General features: G+C 39.5%; 1 protein-coding gene across 19 annotated transcripts in view; it reads left to right on the top strand.

The window, feature by feature from the left end:
• Positions 1-15095, top strand: part of HIVEP2 (HIVEP zinc finger 2) — a 182288-nt gene that overhangs the window by 106041 nt on the left and 61152 nt on the right. The window contains exon 3 of one of the 19 annotated variants that reach the window (XM_079780257.1): positions 13519-13584. The exons of the other annotated variants lie outside the window; for them this stretch is intronic. The gene's annotated coding sequence lies outside the window, so the exon portion shown is untranslated. The remainder of the gene's footprint in view (positions 1-13518; positions 13585-15095) is intronic. 19 annotated transcript variants of the gene reach the window in all.

Genomic DNA, 15095 nt, shown 5'->3' with positions numbered 1-15095 from the left:
ATAAGGACTCTTATGGCCTACTTACAAGAACATCTGCATATTTCTCTGTTACAACCTGATTGAGTGGAGCCCTTACTGTTAGCCACATGGTTTCATCTTTCAAAAATTTTTTTCTTACACTCTTCTGTAAAACTTGACTCTTCCTGCTGTGTTTTTCAAGAATATCACTTGGCTATACTTTGATTTATTCCTACATTCAATACTTTACCTGTTTATGTATTCATCATTCAGCCAGGAGGCATTAATGAAACCAGTGGTACAAGCAAAGCACATAATGTTGCTTGGGCATTCTGTAGCCATCTGAAAAACTGGGCTGCTTTCATATCATTTCATAGTATTACCTTCTGCCTGTCCTTCTTCCCGTCTCCTTACTTTAGCTTACAGTGTAGGATGGCTGTGTGAGGGAACCTCTCTTCTTTTTCTTGCCACACAAGTGCAACTGAGTGATTGTATGCCTTGTTTCTGTGATGGCCTGAATTACCATTTGGATAGAGCTCACAAAGGGCTTCCGTGTGACACTGTCTCACTAAAGGCAATAGGTAGCATGTAGATAGCACTCACTTTTGCTTTGTTTATGAAGAAATGGAGGCTCATGGGGTTACAATTTAATGAATTGCTCAAAGCCATAGTATTATTGAGTCATAGAACCAGAATTCTGTTTTTCTAATTTCAGATGGTATGCCATTCACTGCCAGATCACTGGCCTAGTTGACTGGCAGTGTTCAAATATTAGAGCTTTGTTGACGTGGCCACTATATTATATTTAGTACTAATCATATAAGGAAATAGAAGCCATGTTGGAATTTGGAGAAAGGATCACAGCTCATAATTGTAAGGAATTTTGGAGGCAGCACACCTTTACCTTCCTTGATGATATTAACTATTAAGTTCACCCAATCACTCCCCTGCTCTGAGAATCTCAATCTCCAAGCAACATCTTTATAGATCAAGAATGGCCTTCAGAATTCTTATTTCCTTGACAATTATAGGTTTCATCATAAATTACTAAATTGGATATTGAACAAAAGCACCCACTTATAAATCTTCATGTTTTATTTCTTTTTCTCTCTGTATCATGCTGGAGGCTAAGTCCAGTGGGTCATAATAAATGCAAGAAGTCCTCAAAAGGTTGAATGGACTCCTTCAGCAGGGCTGAAAATCTGCATGTTATTACCTGCTGCTGGAACAGCCTAAGGCAATTCCCCCAACCTGACCTTTGATATGTATATCTGCTTTGCTAAAGGGCAAAATGTGTGAATAAAAAGCCCTGGGCCCGGAGATTCTGGGAGCTGCCACTAGAGTGAAGCTTCCCCTGGCTTTCCCCCATGCCTTCCAAATTTATATTTCATGTCTAGTTTATCCATTTACGCTCAGCCCCTTTTCCAGATTCCTTGAACCCTTGCAGATGCTGAGAAAGACCCCGGCAGAATCATTTTGACACTTTACATTTCTCCCTTGTCATTTCTTATGCGTATATTTATGGCAAAGTGGCTTTTGTGAGGATTGTACCTCACATGCTCATGCTGCACTGTAAGCTCTTTGAAGGCAAACACTATGTCTTCATTTTACTGGTGTCCTCGTCAATCTTGAAAATGATGACTGAAAAACAAGTAGCTATTTAATAAATAATTGTTAAATTTAATAGAAATATTTGGCTGTGTGTTTCCTTTTATAATTTATTTGGGCACTGCAAATTGATACCTGGACACAGATTTAATTTTAATCCTGTTAGTGAGCTGAATCATCAAGTCTGATATGTATTAAACATCCAGAGCAGAGCCATAAGGACACATTTATGTGCTTTTTTAATGTTATCTTGAATGCAAAAAATCCTTCTGAAAGTAAAATAACAACAATCCCTTCCCCCTTAAATAAAACAGAGCAAAAATCCCTACATTCTACTTACAAGAATGTTTTATTGTCTTTGTCTTGACCATGGGAACAAAAACAATTAACCTCTAAAAAGATTTAAGAGAAAAAGTAAGACTTTCTGGATATAAGGCTTCCTGGGAGATCCAGGTGGCACTTTAAGGCAGTTGTGGAGCACAGCTCTCTGACTTCAGGACTAAGGCTATACAATACATTTAATGTGGCCTGTAGTGGTGGGAAGCCTCTGAAATTATTTGAGCTGCAGAGTGATGTAATCAGAGCTGCACTTTAGGAACATAGATCCTGCTGGATTGTGTTGGATGGCGTGGGGTAGAGGTGATGGTGGGGTGAGTGGGCACCAAAGCCATTTAGGTAGCACTTACATGAATTCATACAAGAGCTGTCACCTCATGTTGTGCCCTTATCTCTCCTCCCACACTGACATCACAGATGAAAGCACTGTATGGGAAACTTTAGTGAACATTTGAGTGCCAGGTTTAGGAAATTCTTTCTGAGTTAACTTCCTGCAATCTCTTCCTTAGTTACTCACATCTCAGGTTTTGCATCATAGAGCCCAAATTGTTTTGTGTGTTTTTTTTCAGCTCAAATTGTGTTTCTTAAGACTCTCCTGATATTTCCATGGGTCGCTGCCTCTGATAATTGTCCCTGGATTTCCGAGGGTACAGTGCCTAGACTTGTCCTTGGAAAGTTTGCCGCTTGGATCCAGAGAACCTTCTGCTCTCCTGACTTTGTGCTGGGAGATCAAGTGGGTGTTGAGGGCCTGAGGTGGAGTGGAGGGGTAACGATTGATAGGACACAGACAATAGGAGGGAGAGTGTGTAGGAAGCCAATCTAGGATTATCTGATTGGAAACAGGAGGGGTATGTGTGTGTGTGTCTGTGTGCGAGCACGCGCGCGCGTTCCCTTGTGGGAATGCTGTCAATGATGTCACCAGGTTTTGAGCTTAGAAGTTTGAATATAACTTTATAGGAAAACAGAGATAAAGAGAGTAGCTGGTTTGGGTAGTAGGATGATGACTGTGAGTTTTGAGTTGGAGATAAAAGTAGATATAAAGCATATTCTTTATTTTTAAGCGGGTTTATCTTTGGAAACAGGAATTCACTGGAAGACATTAGTCTTCTTCCTCTTTTTGCTATTCTTCCAGCTCCTTATATTTTTCTCAAGAGCTGAGAATGACTTTCGGTTTTATCAACTTTTCCCCTGCCAAAATCCCCCACAAACTCACCTCCTCAGGAACATGTGTACTTGTCAGAGTATTCGCAGCAGCCAGAAGTGTGCCTTTCAGCCTCCTCAAATAAAAACATACGAGCAGAACAGCTCTTTTCCTTTTGAGGGGCATGGTCATTGTCATCTCACGACTTGCAGATATAGCACAACACAGGAACATTTTTTGGCAGGCTGGGAAATCTAGGGAATTCGCAAACACATGCACTTCTCCTTTGCTATGTTTCCTATTGAGGCAGTCTAGTTCAGGGCAACAGGGCAATTTTTATTTGAGCGTTAAAATAAAAAAAATGTATGTCATTAAACTCTAAAGTTATCTTCTCAATTGGTGGTGTTTCTAACAACAGGATCCTTAGGCTCTTAAATTTGGGGGTAGCAATGAGTTGGCTGGTCCCAGTGGGACCACCACCCCTTTCCCCATCCACTGAGCAGCTTTGAACTGTAGAAGAGATACTGTTAATTAAATCAGTATAAGAGCATGTAATGGTCCTGTAATTATCATGTCATTACCTTGCGTATTAATGATGAAAGCAAACATTTAATAGCTATAGGGCAGTAAATATATTTCAGTTCTTAAACCATAAAAAGATTTCCATTAACAGAATGTTTTGTGCACAAATAAATTATTCATTGACTGTAGCAGAGCTTGATTCTGTCATCAGCCTTAAGTGGAAATTTTGAGAACACCAATCATCACAGATGCCAACAGTCAGTTGGCTTGAGCCCTCATCCCTCTTACATGGAACCTGAACTTTTTTGGCTATTTGTAAAAGCTTTCGTTCGGTTAAATTCAATGAATATTTATGGCATTTCTGACAGATGAATTTTAGCGTTCTGGTGGTTGGAGAAATACAATGATCAGCAAGTCTGCATTTTAGCCTTCAAGCTGCTTATAAACCTAAAAGAGAGATAATACTACTGTACACCAAACCTGGGTGTAAGGAGCCTAAGTAGACCCTCAGAAATGTATTAAGTACAATGTGTTGCAAATTCAGAGGAGAAAAGGCATCATGAACTTCCTTGGGGTATAAGGTGGGGGAAAGGGCATGGGGATCAGGAAGTGTTTCCTGAGGAAGCCTTTAAAGATGGGGGCAAGGTTTTGACAGGTGGAGAGAATTACAACCACATAAGCAAAGAGATGGGATGGATAATAGGGGTGTTATCATGGAATTAAAAGTAACAGGATAGGAACAGCTTTGGTAAGTGAAGATAAGACATTGAAGAAGAGGAAAGAAACATACAAAGAGATCTACAAAGGATAGAGGACTTTGAATGTGTAATTAACACATCAGTTAGACATTTGAGAGCTTTAACCCATTTTTGAGCTCAGAAGTAACATGATTGGATTATATTTTTGAAATATATCTCACCTCACCTCACCAATAAGAAGTAAAAAACTTGGGGGCAGACAAGTTAGGAAGCTATTGGGACAGTCATAGTCACCAGGAGAGGTAATAAGGTTCTGAACTAGGTTGGCTGTAATGGGATTACCAAGGAGGGGACAGATGGGAGAGACACTGTCATTAATTGTCTACAGGTTGTGGCATGTGATTGGCTACATGAGAGGTGAGAAACAGGAGGAGTTTAAAATTCCAGTCAACCATCTTAGTAAACTTTTGAATCCAATCAACGTTTATGGAAAACCAGCCATGTGCAAGGCACTGTGCTTGGTGCTAGAGAAATGGCCTGTTCCCAAGTAATTGAAAATGTAGTTGGGGATATAAAACATGTACTCAACTAACATTTATTTTTTTAAATATATATTTTATTGATTTTTTACAGAGAGGAAGGGAGAGGGATAGAGAGTTAGAAACAGCAATGAGAGAGAAATATCGATCAGCTGCCTCCTGCACACTCTCTACTGGGTATGTGCCTGCAACCAAGGTACATGCCCTTGACCGGAATCGAACCTGGGACCCTTGAGTCGGCAGGCCGACACTATATCCACTGAGCCAAACTGGTTAGGGCTCAACTAACATTTAAAGCAGATTATGATCAATGAAATAACAGGGGTACAGCAAAGCATTATGAACACAAGGAGAGAGGCTTTAATTCTGACTCTGGAAAAGTCGGGTAGCCTATGGACGCGATGACCCTTCAACCTTGAAGATCAGGTAGAGAACTCCAAAGTAGGTTAGCTTTCAGATGTCCCTGAAAAATAAAGAGGGGCAAGTGCCAGTGCTGAGAGGAGAGGAACTTCATGGAGAGAAGAGCTCTTACTTACTGTCTACTAGGTGTCAGATCCTGAGCCGGGCACCCTGTAGTTAAAGAATGAAACTTCAACAGTGTCAAGTGCTACAAAGTCGTCACCAATATTATGACCTAAGAAAGGGCCACTGTATTTCACAAGGAAAGGATTATAGGATGACTTTTGAAGAGGTTTCAGTAGGTGAGGGGTGGAAACATTCTGAAGCTTATTACTTATCTTGAGGATATGATTAAACTATATCAGCCAGAGAAAAGGCGGAGCTTTCCTCAGGGATTTCTCCTCGATGGGTCAAGTTTATATAAACCTCCGTGGGTCTTAGTGCTTTGGCTGGCTGTAGAGGTATCACTTGGGACTGCGTTTGTTAGTCCTGAGAAGTCTTTGAAAACTTGTAAACTATTTCAAAATTGTTAGGTTCCTAGATTATTTTCTTGCAAGTAAAAGATTTCAACACTTATTCCAACTTCCCTCTTTCCTTCTTCCCAGGCCTTTTCTTTAAAGCACCCAGCTGTTTAGGGTGCACGCATTTGCCACACCCTTGGCTCAGAGTCAGGGAAGTCCTCGGGCTCTCCTTGGCTCTTTTCCCATGTGGAGGGAGATTTCCATGGAGAACAATCCAAGGAAGTGCATATACACATAGACACACACACACACACACACACACACACACACACACACACATACACACACCAGTTCTTTTCCTGTCCTCAAGGATATTTATGTGCCAATAACCAGACATACAGTCATACATAGGCACATCGTGTCACATGCACTCTGAGGAAACAGGGCATGGATGCAGTCATCTAACAGGAAGCTGTAGGGATATTATTAACAATTTAACATTTGAGAAAAATAGAAAAAAATGTAAATTGCTTTGTTAAGATGAATAACATATTATTATAGAATGTAAAGGGATGAGATTTATATCATGGTTACGTTTAGTTGATTTTTGTGCTTTTTTAAAATTTTTTTTATTAAGGTATTATATGTGTACATATCTTACCATTGTCTTGTTGTGCTTTTTTAAAAATCAGTTATTACAGCAAACTGGGCAAATAAAGAAACTTTTGCAGAGGCACCCATATTATTATGGAGCAATTTAAAATTAAAACAGGCCACACTATAATTTAAAAGGAATAAAGGGAGAGCAATTAAAAAGAGTAGTGGGATGGAGGAAGAAGTAATTGCTTCTTAACCCCACAAATGCCTGAGAGTACATGAACATGGTATGTGTGAATATGCTGTAATCTATCCATCCATCCATCCATCCATCCATCCATCCACCCATCCAGCCATTCACTCACTTGATCACTCAATCAATAAACATTTACTGATTTCCTGTTGTATTCCAGGCTGGGGGCTGGGAAATATAGCTAGGTAGAGAAAAGATATACGACATTTTAAATACAATACATTCTTCTTATAGGAAACTGACCAATATAAATAAGTTTGCCTGTTTTATAGGTAGATGAGTTGATGAAAGTACATTTACTACTGCTTTTACCTCTCAAAGCTACTCCCTACCATTGTGAACCCTAGAACATGTTCAACCTGCTAGAATACAGGAATCCAGTTATTTGATTAATGATAGTGGGACTCCTCAGAGCTTCTAAAGAAATTGCCATATATTCTTGTCAGATTTTCCCTACTACAGAATTGGTATTCTTTTTCCTTAAGAATCAAATTGGCAAGATGTTTCATCAGGCTGCTTTCCCCCTGTCTTATCGGAAGCCTAGGGATCAATAGGGCAAGTATGTTTATTTGTGTGCACAGTTAAATATTCTCAGGGAATTCCCCAAATGTAGGGATATCTTCTACCTTTGGAAAACATTGTTATGATCTTTTCAACCAGCAATCAAGCTCAGAAGTGGGAAGGACCATTGAGACAGATAAAGCAAAGTAAATCTGAGAATGTAGCAATATGTCACCCAGATAGACGTTACTTTCAATTTTTATTCTTTTTAAAATTATCTCTCCTCACTTCATTTTAATAATTCAATTTTTCTCACAACTGAAATGTGGCCAGTAGGTTTGTGTCTATTTTAATTTCAGCTTGGTTATGCTTATGAACAAGCAAGGCCTTCATTTTTTTTCTACTTATTTGCTTTGCAGCCCACACTCATGAATAGTAGGGTCAGATGTAACATGCCACCATGTTTACCTCTATTTTAAATAGTCAAAAATTCAAATTGAACTGATAAACCTATGGGACCTTTGCCATAGAATTAATCTTGAGTTCTTTTGTTTCCAAAGCAAATTAAAAATATATATGTATGATATATGCATAAAGGCAATAATTTTTATTATGTCAAAATATAAATTATGAGTTTTTGGAATTGATGAACATATTAACATGTTTTGTAGAGTTACTAAAATATTCAAATTAAACTATATGTTAATTTGGAAGTTTGTAATGCAGATTTAAGAATGCCTTAACCCAAATTTGGAAATTTTATTTGACAAAGATAAAATGTTCATGTGGATTTAAAAAAAAAATTTTAGAGAGAAAAAAGTTAGCTACCCTAGTGAGGATAGTTAATTCTGAGGGGGAGGGAACAGTGATTAACTGGAAAGGTCATTGGTTGAAATGCCAGGGAACCACAGAGGTCCTTGTCCTGGATGCCACAGAATATACAGACCTTGGGCAAGTCTCTCAACCCTTGATTTTGAGGATACATATATAGACTTCTGTATATATCTGCAAAACCCCTGAAATTCTTTCTCTGTTTAAAACATGAAAATCAAGACTTCATGCACATCCTATATAATAAAAGCCTAATATGCTAAGTGTCCAATCGTCCAGTCAGCCATTTAACCAATCAAAGCATAATATGCTAATGATATGCAAAGGCTGCTCAACCGCTTGCTATGGCTTGCAGTGACCACCAGGGGGCAGATGCTCCAACTGGTAGATTAGCTTGCTGATGGGGTCCGGCCAAACGCAACTGAGCAAGACAGACTGGACACACCCTGGAGCCCTCTCACGGTAACCTCCCCGGCTGGCCAACCTTCCACGTCCCTCCCTGGCCCTGATCATGCACCAGTGGGGTCCATCAGCCTGGCCTGCACCTTCTCACAATCCGGAACCCCTTGGGGGATGTTGGAGAGCCAGTTTCAGCCCAGTCCCGCAGGCCAGGCTGAGGGACCTCACTGGTGCACTAATTCCTGCACCGGGCCTCTAGTCTTTAAATAAAAATTGATATGGATTATTGCAAGAGTCAGTCCCTTAATCTAGATATATAGGAAATATCATTCTTCTAAACTTCCAAGTAAAAAGGGACAACTCTATTAAAAACACTCATAGTGCTCATGTAAATTGTTGAAAAAAAATTGCTCCAAGTTTTACCTTTCCAGTTTAAGATCTGGATAAATGAGCAAAAATGTGAAAGGGGGCTTTGAGAGGTCTGCTCATTCTCTTTGGCCTTCTCTGCCATGTTTTCTCCTACTAGACCTTAATTTTAATTAGTCTGATAGGGACATGAACATGTGGTGTGGTGATGGTGGAGCTCATGGCAGCCTAAAGAGCTTTGGAGGCAGGGAGAAGAAGAATAAAGAGGAAAGAGGGATAAACCCAGTACATGGCTCTGTCTATAAATGTATGGAAACTATTGGGTTCAAACCGCAGAACTCCTCTCTCACTTCTAGTATATGTTATCACCCCAGCTCTGGTGGTGGATCTGACTGAGGTGGGGCAGAGGATTCCCAAGATGGGCAATGAAGGGCATGACTGTTGTCTTTCCAGCTCCCTAGACTGGACCTGAGCCATCATGTAACATAGTGACAAGGTCTTTGCAATAAACTTTGTGAGATTAAGAAGAGTGGAGGCCAAAACTTGGTGGAACTGCTTTCAAGACAGTCTTGAAGGAGAATTGGTTGGAAGCCAAGCCTGGTTGGACTTTAAGAATACACAACTGGGGGATTTAGCTATTGCTGCCAAAGCTTGTGGGGCTTCCAAGGCAAGAGTTCAAATGGAGGCCCACATCCATTCTCCTTAATTTGATCAGTTATAAATTTTTTATTTGTAAAGAACATGCAGTTGCAGGGATTTCTGGATGAGGATAATTTTCTGGCTCATTTTTATTGTTTGGAATGGTAATTAAATCTTCATTAAGTAAAGAATTTGTAATGTCCTCTTAGTGAATTTTATATGGGTCACGCTTGACAAAAGTCTGCTTACTTTCATTGTTTCCAGCTTTAAAAATTAAGCAGACTGACTTTAGATTTTCTATTGCCCCTCCCCCGCCTTGGCTTTTTAAGTTTCTGAACTAGAAAAAAGAAACTACATATACCAAGATCTCTACTTGTATTTATTCTGGGTGACCTGAAGGAGTTAAAAATAAAATGTAATTGTATTCAAAGTATACAAAATATCAATATATTTCAACAATAATCTAAATTAGAGTAAGTAAAACTACTAAAGTATTTTTGAAAAAGTATTTTAATTAAATATTCAAAATTACATGTTAAAATTCAAAGTCAAACCTCTGTTATAATGATTGTATAAAGCATTTTAAGTCCACAATTATTCAAACAAAGCTGAAACTTATAAATGTATTTTTTTTGGAAATTTTATTTTCTTAGATATTTTAATAGAAGCAAATCCATATCCGGGTTTAGTGTTCAATGTTCATTTAATTGCTAATGTAAAGAATTAGCATCACGCTTCATGCAGTTTACATACTCACAAATATAAGGATAAGAATTGTTTCACTGTAAAATGTTCCTCACATGCCACGTGTGGTTCTTCCACATTCAACACTAATCATTGACCATTCTAGAACAGTGATCAGAGCATGAGAGAAGAAAAGGTATGATTGGCACTATTATACCTTGTGCCACTAGTGTGCGTGGCATTGGTGCCACCTGAGAGAAATACCTAGGTAACTGTCTTTAACGTAAGCATGAATGGTGCCCACATCTTTTCTGCTTTTAAAATGGTGTCTAACTCCATGCTCTGCAATACCATAGTCACAAACCTTCGGGGCATCTGAACTCAGTCACTTTTTGATTGGAGCAAAGAGGTTGGTCAGGGGATATTGAGAAACATTTCCCTGCGCCCTAAACAGCTGTAGTGAGGAGCTGGGACATTAGGGCTACAGGACATCTGGATGCCAGTGACAAAGGTGCCCATTTATTCTTTTGTGTGTGCTTGTGGTACTGGGGCCTTCTAAATCATGGGGCCCAAGGCAAGAGCCCCTCTTGCCTCGATGTATGGGTTCCACTAGCTGTGAGAGCATGTGGGAATTAGCATTCTCACGAGGGGCACCATCTCTAGGGGGAACTGGCACAGGAAGGAAGAAGTGGCAGATGGTGTTGTGACTGGTTGTTGGATCTCCCTTGCTGGCATCCTAGAAATACTTGGTGGGGACTTTTCAAAGGGACTGGAGGTCCTGTGTGAGCAGGTGGGGCTGGAACAGGAGCGGTGGGTAACTGGTGTTGATGCCCTTCATCTGTAATGCCTGTAGGCTGGGTGTGTCTGGGTAACTCATTTCCAAGTCAATAAGTGCTCCTTCTTCACTTGAGTATTGATGGGGAAAGACACTTCCAGCTTGTAAATCTGTTTTTCTCCACACGCTTGCAAAGGAGAGGATAGTTCCATTTTCCTTTGTGAATGTTCTCTATGGAGGGAGCCAGGGACACAATGTCATCACTGATCCTAGATCACTGGAATTAGAAAGGAATTATTTATTTACTTAGATTGGGGATCTGAACCACAAAGGGATAGAATGCAGAGGGAGGGTCTAAATTTCAACTATCTTTTCACTAACCTGTAACTGAACTTCAGCACCTCCTTTATAATTAATGTAGGCAATAATGACAGTGGTTTCAGTCCTATTTGTGTCGTTGCCACCAGTAGAAATCACAGATATTTTTATATCACATTACTGTTGTGGCTAATATCTCATTTTAATAAAGAGATAATTTTATCTAGCTGATTTTCTAATTTTAATAAAGAATCACATATTTACTGTCAACAAGTTTGTTTTAAATTTTTTTTTTTAGATAACTTTTTCATTATAACTGGTGTCCTTTATAATCCTACACATTTTATTTTACATAGTTTAAAACATTTTAAGAAGGGGCCCGCTGGCTTCATCAGACTGCCAGAGGGGCTCATGGCAGGAAGAAGGTTGAGGAGCTCCGATGTCGATGAAAAACCATCTTTTACTGCAGACCGTTAAGGCCTTGGAGAGTGTAGCGTTCCTTAAGGTCATGTGGCGGAACAGGGATTAAAAGCAGTGCCCTTCCTGCACTGCGTGGCCTCCTGGTGCCTCAACCCTGATCTCAGTGGCAGGGGAATGAGCGCTTTGTCTTGTTCAGCAAACCCTGTGATCATGATGAAGGCCCAGGCAGCGTCCCTCTTTGTTCACACTTCCCTGGCCTGTGGGGGCCTTTCTCCGTCCCTCCTCTCCTTGCCAGGCCTGCTGCTGCTGCTGCTGCTGCTGCTGCTGGTGAGGTGTGGTCAGCTCCAGCGGTGCTTGCCCTTGGGCCCCACAGCATCACAAAGCATGTTGTCCTAAGACACCCGAATGGGTCAACAGGAAGAATAGAAAATTTAACCCTGATGGCTTGGCCCAGTGTTAATGGTACTTCAGGTGATATTGGTCCCTGTACGCACAGGGGGACTCTTTCATCCAACCCAGTGGGCTTTCTTAAATTCATTTAGGCACTCTTGTCCCATTGTTCCCTCCTCATTTTTGGACTAACGTATGCCTCAAAAATCAATAGAAAAATATAGAATTAATAACTGGCATTCATATTTCACTTATCAGTGCCATTTCTAAGCACTATATAATTTTTTTAAAACAATTCTAAGAACATTATTATTATCCCCATTTTACAGATGGGAAAACTAAGGCACAGAAAGGTTAGGTGACTTGACTCATGTATATGTCTACTTCTAGTAAGTGTCGGAGATAGGATTTGAAAGAGATGTTCTGGCTCCAGAGTCCATGATCTGGGCCATTGTGCTACATGTCCAGTTATTACATAAGTGACTTTCAGCACCAATGTCCAGATGCTGTTTTCCTTTGGTTTGGAGTTTGACTAGGAACCTACATATCTGGGGTGAAGAGCACCTTGGGATATTTTGATGCAGTTCTACGAGGAACTCTTTCCAGTGTCTCAGAGCTGTCTCTGAAAGCTACTTCAGCATGTGATTCAGTCTGTTCAGCTTTCACCCCTTGCTTGCAAGTATTCAAGGCAATATGGAGAAGGAAAAATATGTTCATACCCCAAAAGTTTAGTAGTGCTGCAAAATGGTACATTCGGATTGACTTTGTCTCCATTTCAAGGACGTTAACAGTGCCTTGATCTTTGCTTTGGAAGCCTTCTCGTCAGTAACATTGGCAAGTACACCTTTGAAAATTTCTGTCTGAATTTTTGTGTTTTCGAAAAAAAATGTTTGTTAGTGTTTCTCTTCTTGAACACTAGTTGATATTTTGCCAACTAGTTAAAAGTCTGCAAATCTGAGTTCTGGCTGGGAAGTTGGCTTTAGCCAGTTATCCCCAGATGGCCAGATTTTGTTGTGTACCACTTTTATAGATGCTCACTGGCTGTGTTCTTGGGGCTTTGAGGTGTACTGTTCCACTTGTTTTTGCCAGCCATGCACAGTACATTATTTGAAAGGTTGAGACAGATGGTATAGCTCAAACTAAAATGATGAGGGAGAAAAGAAAGTGAAAAAAAAATAGGAAGGGGCACTTGATTTTCATTTCGGAAGTGAATTTTAGTTTCTGTGATTGACTAATAAATGCAGCGTTGCTATAAGACTTGAATTCATTAACATCTTTTTAAACAGATATAACTGAGTAATCGGCAGGAAGCAATCTTTTCCTTCATGGATGCTGTCCCAAACTTCATGGGACCTCCTCCAGATTTGAAAATGTTTGGGCCATTGGAAGTTGTCAAAAATAGATATGGGTCTTTCAGATAGACCACCGCCAGTACCAATCAAAACAGAAAAATTCCAAATTTTATTTTTAAACTGAAAAAAATATACATGCCAGTATAGCCTGGTGAAGTAGCGGTGATAACGACAATTAATCAGTTTCATGCAGCTGCTTCCTGACATTTCTGCAAATTGTTGTGGAAAAATTAATGAAGGTTAGATCAGTAATGGTTTCAAGCTTGGCCAGTGGAAACTATGACAGTGTTTCCATCAGCAATTAAGCTGGGCTGCTTTCTTTTTTCTATAGGGGAAGTGGTATGATGTGTGTTCTCCACAGGAAATGGAAAACGACAGCTGAACTGTGTGAGCACAGGTATGGAGGAGCACCCCGGGAGCGCGCCACCGGGCTGTCTGTGATTTGCACTACAGATCTGCGTTTTCCGCAGAAAGCATTTTGCTGTACAACACTGAGGAATCATTCCTTAAAAAGAGAGGAAGAATTTGGGGGTTTTATTGAGCTGCCATTTCAGAAACACAGCTGCGCTATGAATTTAAATCTCGGGAGCCAGAAAGTGGAATGTATGACAAATAGAAAGTGAAACTCACCTATCTAATTTTATTTTCCAAGCCAAAGGTAGTTCAGTACAGGCCCAGTTCACATCCTGTGTAACCCTATGGGATTTTCCCCAGTATTACTTAAAAATTTTCCCATAGGGTCACACAGGATGTGAATTAAAGTAAACACTTAACAAGCATGATGAAAAGGAAATTAGCTTTCTAAATGATCCTTTCACTGTTAACATCCTGAGTAGTTATTAGAAATATGGGAAAGGGTTACTTCAGTGACTCATTATCAAGTCGTTACATTATTAATAGAATATATTAACCATCTTCCTATTACATATGAAGTGTGTTTCCTTATATATAAAACTAAATTTTACATGTATATTTTTTTCCTTTTTTGAAATCATTAAAAAGCTTACCAAAATTCTCTATAGATCAGTGGTTCTTAGCCTTTTGGGGGAGGGGTTCGTAGGCCTGTTTAAGACTCAGTTAAAAGGCCCTGACCCCTTCCCCCAGAAAAATGCATCTATACCACATTTTGCATACACATAAAAAAGTTTCATAAACCATTTAAATGACCTTGGACCCCAGGCATTTTTCATAGAACTAGGTATTTAAAGCATGGACAGATAGAAAATTAGTTACAGCCATAAAATGTTAGCTCATTATGAGTAAAGATTTTATAAGAGGCACTTCCTAAACTTTAACTGTAGCAATAATAATGATTTCCCCTTTTTTGCTTGAAAAATGCTTGCACGTTGAATAGAACATACAAAAGTTGGGTTTGAAGCTGGCTGTATGATATTTTAGCAAGTGGCTTTAGGTGTCCTGCCTCAGTTTCACCATCTCTAAAATGGTGGCAACAAAGGTAATGTGTCACTTTTGTCTGGCAAATAATCCATGCTCAATATATATATATCATCTCTTGTCTTCTTTCCTTCTTCCTTTTGAGATCTAGTTTAAATGTCACTTTCTTGCCCATCTTTTTGAGACTCCTCAAGGCAGATCCCCGCCCCAGTGTTCCTCTGTTGCTTTGTAAATTTCTTTACTCTTAGGTTTGTGTTATGTCTCCTTGGTTACATCTCAAAGTGTGAGTTTTGAGAATCTTGTATCTTATTAATTATGTTTTATGTATCCCTATGCATGTTCTGTCCAGCAAAGTGCTTAAGACACATAGACATTTTCTGTTTGTTAAATTGCTTGTAATATTGTAATGATTATTAGAAATTGAATGATTTAGATTTGGGCTTCTAATTGTCTCTGGATTGTGTTTATGTGACTCCTACTCATCTCAGAAGAGGGGTCAAATGATCAGTGTAC

This window comes from Cnephaeus nilssonii, assembly GCF_951640355.1.
Source record: "Cnephaeus nilssonii genome assembly, chromosome: 9".
Taxonomy (NCBI): domain Eukaryota; kingdom Metazoa; phylum Chordata; class Mammalia; order Chiroptera; family Vespertilionidae; genus Cnephaeus; species Cnephaeus nilssonii.
Note: the sequence above shows the minus strand (reverse complement) of the source record. Positions and strands in the feature narration are given on the sequence as shown.